General features: G+C 59.5%; 1 pseudogene; it reads right to left on the bottom strand.

Annotated features, from left to right (window-relative positions):
- Positions 1-891: 891 nt before the first annotated feature.
- Positions 892-7,290, bottom strand: part of LOC105857214 (solute carrier family 2, facilitated glucose transporter member 9-like) — a 30,668-nt pseudogene continuing 24,269 nt past the window's right edge.

Raw genomic sequence — 7,290 nt, 5'->3', positions numbered from 1 at the left:
CTGGATAGTCTGGCGCAAGTCCTGCTGAAGACTCTGCTTCCTCTGTGGTCTTGAACCCACTCACATCTCTCCATCCCCACGGCCACCGCCGCAGTCCTGCTTCATCCTTCCCTGGCCACACGCACTCACGGCCACCGCCTCCCACCTGACCTCCCTGCCTTCCTGCCACCCGCAGCCACCTCCGACGTGGACCTGGACTGTCACTCTCCTGCTCTCGCGCTGCCCCGGGCTCCCTGTTGCCCCCGTGAAGTCTGCAGCTGCTTAGGAAGGTGCTTCCCCACACACCCGCCCCATGCGCGCTTCCCTCAGCCCTGAGCACAGCGAGCTCTTTTATAGGGCTGTGTCCATGTTTTCTTTAGTCTCTGATATGTCCTCTCTCCCAATCCTCATCATTACCTGCCTAACTCCTGCTCACCCTGCAGGGCTCAACTTAGAGGCCACCTCTTCTGGGAAGCCTACTTTGATTCCACCCAACCTGGGTGAGGTGTTTCTCCTTGCCAAGTCTATGCAGCAAGTAAATTATTGAACTGGGATTCAAATTCAGGCCCTGCTGCTCCCAAAACAGCAAGCCCAAAACAGCAAGCCCAAAACAGAAGACTGGGAAATTACTTATTTATTTAGGAAAAATGACTCAAGAGTAAAGTAGAGCTACGCCAACATGTGGAAAGATGCCCAAAATATATTAAATGAAAAAAGCAAGTTGTAGAACAATGTGTATGGCATAATTTCATTGAAAAACCACCACAACAAAGAATATATGTTGATATATGTTTTGTAAAGCACAGAACAAAGCTGAAATGGATACAAATTGAGCTGTTAACAATATTTATCGGATAGGTGGATTTAAACATTCTGTAAGGTTTGAAATTATTGTGTATTCTTTATGTCCTGAAAAAATCAAACTCAAATTAAGGGAACTCAAAAACAGCTTTTCTCCAATCATAAGGGCAAGGCTTGAGCACTCTGGAACTGCAGTGTCTAGGGACTCGCTTTGGGAGGGAGGGCTGCACCCCTGCAGTGCTAACCTGAGCGGAGGACAGATGCCCTGGGAGCCACACTCACCTTCCCTAGCAGCTCGGGCAGGCCCAGCAGCTGTCCAGTGAACACGCGACGCAGATGAAGATGGCAGTCACCTGCCCCAGGGAGCCGCGGATCTCCTTGGGGGAGATCTCGCTCAGGTACATGGGGAGCACGCTGAGGGCAATGCCTGCGGAGGAAGCACAGCAGGGAGTGAGTTGTCTTCCCCCAGGGAGCAGCACTCCGGCAGCGCCTCCCCTGGCTCTGCTTTGCCCTGGAGGGTAAAGGCGCTGCAGCAGCGGCACCATTCCCAGCACTTTGCACAAACTGCAAAGGCTTTCACATGCACCTTCTCATTTAATCCCTCAGGTGAGGCTGGGAGGGCATTTCAGAGGCCAGGGCACAGCTGATGGTGGTGGTGGTGATGGTGTTGACAGTGGTGACAATGATGGTGGTGGTGGTGACAGTGATGGTGAAGATGGTGGTGATGGTGGTAGTGATGATGGTGATGGTGATGCCAATGGTAATAATGATGGTGATGGTAGCAGTGATTATAATAATGACCAACACATATTGTGATTGCCAAGTAGCAGGGATCCTTCTCATCTCTTTATATATATTAATTTATTTACTTTTTACAGCAACCCTTTGAAGTAAATGTACTATCATTATCTCCATTCTAAAGATGAGGAAACCAAGGCACAAAGAGGTTGAGTAATTCGCCTAAATTGCCAAGCGATGTCCAGAGATGCCCAAAGAGGTTACTTTGCCAAATAGAGCCCGAATAGGTCTCTGGTTCTAGAACTTGAGCTTCCCACCAGCTAACATTGCTCTTTACATAAATTATGGGAGAGACTATTAGACTCATTTTATACACTAGGCCAGCCACATACAACTTCATTACCTTTGTGATAAATTTACATGTTCAGAGGCTTATTACAGATATTTTGGATAAAAAAGTAATAGTTATAAGGATGTTTTACAAAATGCTCACTGCACACATACTGGGCCTATTAGAAAAAATATGATGCCTTGTCATTTTCAAAAAATAAAAATAAAAAGCAACACCTGGTTCTCCCCTACACCTGGGAAAGGTTCCTCTTAAGGCCCTTTGTAGGCCTCTAAATGGCTACAGTGCACTTAGCCTGGGCAGAGCCACTGCTTGTGTGGAGCACAGACTGCAGGGTCTTGAGTCGCACGGCCTTCTGGGCGGGCTCCCTGCAACTCGCAGGCTATGGGACGTTGGGTGCGTTGTTAGCTCCTCTCCGCCTGTTTCTCTGGCCACAGTATGGGGTAAGTATTGAGCCTAACTTCATGGGATCTCTGTGAGAGTTAAGATATACTCGGTGTCTACTCATTGTAAAATGCTATAAAATTAGCATTATTAGAACTTATTACTATTATCTAATTTTTCAGATTTTTAGATTGTGAAGGCATCAGAAATGTCTTTTCTGCCTTGGTTTCCCAATGCCTCTAGCACATTTCCAGACATATTTTAGGAACCAATAAATGTGCTTCAACTTGAGCGAATTCACCCCAGTTGTTAGAATTCAAGGAGGCCCTTCCTAAAAAAAGTTAATGAAGGGAATGCATGCCCCAATCTGCAAACCAAGAATCTCAGTCATTGCATCTTAGCCAAGGCTACTGCTTTGGTTCACCACTCAAAGCAAACAGGCTTAAGAAGCAAAGAGATGGAAATTATCTGGAAAGTCACAGAGTAGACCAGATGATACTTGCATTTTTATCCAAAACACATATTGGGAGCATATGGCCTCATGGGAGAACAGGACAGCCACTGATCCATTTAGCACGTCTCTGCTCAGCAGGCAATGGTGAAATGTACCGCCCTGGAGTGGAGTCCCAGCGCACGGTTTCCTTACTGGGTGGCCTAGATCAAGTTCCTTAACCTCTCTTCGCCTCAGCTTGCTCATCTGCAAAATGAGGCATGCCTGCCACCTATTCCTGCTGGGGTGGAATGAAATCAGTGCATGTAGTCACCTGGCTCATGTGCACTCTCCTTAAGAACACTGAGAACACTGTTGGCTTCTGTAACCTGACGCTCCTCCTGCCCACTCGCCACCTCACAGACACAGTGAGGGAACAAGAACGTGTAGGGCAGAGGGGCGTGGCCCGTGGCGGGGGCACAGGGCTAACTTCCCGCCTCTTCTGTGCGGCTGGGACAGCGACCGGCGCCTCCACATGCTGCTGCACACGCACGGATCCTAAGTCAAATGCTTAGCAGAGCGCCCAGCATACACTGGGCTGTCCATAAACGCTGACTGTTCTTACTTGTCCCCTGTGAGATGACATGGAGAGGGAGAGACCAGTGGCGAGTGAGGATGGGGGCTGTCTGGTGAGCTCGCCGGTGGCTGGCCACTCACCCCAGTGTGCCTGGTACTGTCCGTGCTGGGGACCCCCTCAGTCCCGACAAACCAGGATGTTGGTCATTCCAGCCCCACTGGCTGCACTGAGCAGCCTCTGCTGACCTCTGACCCCATCTCCAGCCACCCTTGCCCCCAGGTGCCCTGGCCTTGGGGTTCACGGAGCACTCTAGGCTCCTTCCGATGGCATCATGTTGGCCTTGCTCTTCGTTCGTCTGGAACCCTCTGTCCTCAGAGCTCCACAGGTTTCTTGACCTTCCTGTCTCAGTTCAGTGTCACATCCTGTAGTGGGTGATTGTGTGCCCCCAGGACATACGTGGAAGCCCGATTCCCGTTACTCATGAATGTGAAATCGGGTCTTTGCAGAGGCTGTCGGTGATGGTGAGGTCATGCTGGACTAGGGTGGGCCTGAGCCCAGTACCTGGCATCGCTGTGGGAAGGCCACATGCAGACACGGACGCTGAGACACACGGGAGGAAGCCGAGGTGTTGCAGCAACCAGCCAGGGAGGCCGGGGTTCCTGGCAGCCGCCAGAAGCTGGGAGAGGCCTGGAGCAGACTCTCCATCTGGCCCTTCAGAAGGGGCCAATCCTCCCGACACAGCGGCGCGTCCGCAGACACGGCCTGTCCGAGAGAGGCCTCCCCATGCAGCAGGCACGCCTGGCACCCCGGCCTGTCCGAGAGAGACCTCCCCATGCAGCAGGCACGCCTGGCACCCCGGCCTTGTCCGGGAGAGACCTCCCCATGCAGCAGGCACGCCTGGCACCCCGGCCTGTCCGAGAGAGGCCTCCCCATGCAGCAGGCACGCCTGGCACCCCGGCCTGTCCGAGAGAGGCCTCCCCATGCAGCAGGCACGCCTGGCACCCCGGCCTTGTCCGGGAGAGACCTCCCCATGCAGCAGGCACGCCTGGCACCCCAGCCTGTCCGAGAGAGGCCTCCCCATGCAGCAGGCACGCCTGGCACCCCGGCCTTGTCCGAGAGAGGCCTCCCCATGCAGCAGGCACGCCTGGCACCCCGGCCTGTCCGAGAGAGGCCTCCCCATGCAGCAGGCACGCCTGGCACCCCGGCCTTGTCCGAGAGAGGCCTCCCCATGCAGCAGGCACGCCTGGCACCCCGGCCTTGTCCGAGAGAGGCCTCCCCATGCAGCAGGCACGCCTGGCACCCCGGCCTGTCCGAGAGAGGCCTCCCCATGCAGCAGGCACGCCTGGCACCCCGGCCTGTCCGAGAGAGGCCTCCCCATGCAGCAGGCACGCCTGGCACCCCGGCCTGTCCGAGAGAGGCCTCCCCATGCAGCAGGCACGCCTGGCACCCCGGCCTTGTCCGAGAGAGGCCTCCCCATGCAGCAGGCACGCCTGGCACCCCGGCCTTGTCCGAGAGAGGCCTCCCCATGCAGCAGGCACGCCTGGCACCCCGGCCTTGTCCGAGAGAGGCCTCCCCATGCAGCAGGCATGCCTGGCACCCCGGCCTTGTCCGAGAGAGGCCTCCCCATGCAGCAGGCACGCCTGGCACCCCGGCCTTGTCCGGGAGAGGCCTCCCCATGCAGCAGGCACGCCTGGCACCCCGGCCTTGTCCGGGAGAGGCCTCCCCATGCAGCAGGCACGCCTGGCACCCCGGCCTGTCCGAGAGAGGCCTCCCCATGCAGCAGGCACGCCTGGCACCCCGGCCTGTCCGAGAGAGGCCTCCCCATGCAGCAGGCACGCCTGGCACCCCGGCCTGTCCGAGAGAGGCCTCCCCATGCAGCAGGCACGCCTGGCACCCCGGCCTGTCCGAGAGAGGCCTCCCCATGCAGCAGGCACGCCTGGCACCCCAGCCTGTCCGAGAGAGGCCTCCCCATGCAGCAGGCACGCCTGGCACCCCAGCCTGTCCGAGAGAGGCCTCCCCATGCAGCAGGCACGCCTGGCACCCCGGCCTTGTCCGAGAGAGGCCTCCCCATGCAGCAGGCACGCCTGGCACCCCGGCCTTGTCCGAGAGAGGCCTCCCCATGCAGCAGGCACGCCTGGCACCCCGGCCTTGTCCGGGAGAGGCCTCCCCATGCAGCAGGCACGCCTGGCACCCCGGCCTTGTCCGGGAGAGACCTCCCCATGCAGCAGGCACGCCTGGCACCCCGGCCTGTCCGAGAGAGGCCTCCCCATGCAGCAGGCACGCCTGGCACCCCGGCCTGTCCGAGAGAGGCCTCCCCATGCAGCAGGCACGCCTGGCACCCCGGCCTGTCCGAGAGAGGCCTCCCCATGCAGCAGGCACGCCTGGCACCCCGGCCTGTCCGAGAGAGGCCTCCCCATGCAGCAGGCACGCCTGGCACCCCGGCCTGTCCAAGAGAGGCCTCCCCATGCAGGAGACACGCCTGGCACCCCGGCCTTGTCCGAGAGAGACCTCCCCATGCAGCAGGTACGCCTGGCACCCCGGCCTTGTCCGAGAGAGGCCTCCCCATGCAGCAGGCACGCCTGGCACCCCGGCCTTGTCCGGGAGAGACCTCCCCATGCAGCAGGCACGCCTGGCACCCCGGCCTTGTCCGGGAGAGGCCTCCCCATGCAGCAGGCACGCCTGGCACCCCAGCCTGTCCGAGAGAGGCCTCCCCATGCAGCAGGCACGCCTGGCACCCCGGCCTTGTCCGGGAGAGACCTCCCCATGCAGCAGGCACGCCTGGCACCCCAGCCTGTCCGAGAGAGGCCTCCCCATGCAGGAGACACGCCTGGCACCCCGGCCTTGTCCGGGAGAGACCTCCCCATGCAGCAGGCACGCCTGGCACCCCGGCCTTGTCCGAGAGAGGCCTCCCCATGCAGCAGGCACGCCTGGCACCCCAGCCTGTCCGATAGAGGCCTCCCCATGCAGCAGGTACGCCTGGCACCCCGGCCTTGTCCGAGAGAGGCCTCCCCATGCAGGAGACACGCCTGGCACCCCGGCCTTGTCCGGGAGAGGCCTCCCCATGCAGCAGGCACGCCTGGCACCCCAGCCTGTCCGAGAGAGGCCTCCCCATGCAGCAGGCACGCCTGGCACCCCGGCCTTGTCCGGGAGAGACCTCCCCATGCAGGAGACACGCCTGGCACCCCGGCCTTGTCCGAGAGAGACCTCCCCATGCAGCAGGCACGCCTGGCACCCCAGCCTGTCCGAGAGAGGCCTCCCCATGCAGGAGACACGCCTGGCACCCCGGCCTTGTCCGAGAGAGACCTCCCCATGCAGCAGGTACGCCTGGCACCCCGGCCTTGTCCGAGAGAGGCCTCCCCATGCAGCAGGTACGCCTGGCACCCCGGCCTTGTCCGAGAGAGGCCTCCCCATGCAGCAGGTACGCCTGGCACCCCGGCCTTGTCCGGGAGAGGCCTCCCCATGCAGCAGGCACGCCTGGCACCCCAGCCTGTCCGAGAGAGGCCTCCCCATGCAGCAGGCACGCCTGGCACCCCGGCCTGTCCGAGAGAGGCCTCCCCATGCAGCAGGCACGCCTGGCACCCTGGCCTTGTCCGAGAGAGGCCTCCCCATGCAGCAGGCACGCCTGGCACCCCGACCTTGTCCGAGAGAGGCCTCCCCATGCAGCAGGCACGCCTGGCACCCCGGCCTGTCCGAGAGAGGCCTCCCCATGCAGCAGGCACGCCTGGCACCCCGACCTTGTCCGAGAGAGGCCTCCCCATGCAGCAGGCACGCCTGGCACCCCGGCCTGTCCGAGAGAGGCCTCCCCATGCAGCAGGCACGCCTGGCACCCCGGCCTTGTCCGAGAGAGGCCTCCCCATGCAGCAGACACGCCTGGCACCCCGGAAGTGTGGGCAGGAGCGTGTCCAACACAGCCTCCCACCAACACAAAATGCCTGTGTCCTATTGTAACTTTATAATAAGCCTGGGTTTTGCCTCCAGCGCTACACTGTTTGTTATGTTTGTTTTAAAGTAAGAAATGATGTGTTTATTTTT

This window comes from Microcebus murinus, chromosome 6 (assembly GCF_040939455.1).
Source record: "Microcebus murinus isolate Inina chromosome 6, M.murinus_Inina_mat1.0, whole genome shotgun sequence".
Taxonomy (NCBI): Eukaryota; Metazoa; Chordata; class Mammalia; order Primates; family Cheirogaleidae; genus Microcebus; species Microcebus murinus.
Note: the sequence above shows the minus strand (reverse complement) of the source record. Positions and strands in the feature narration are given on the sequence as shown.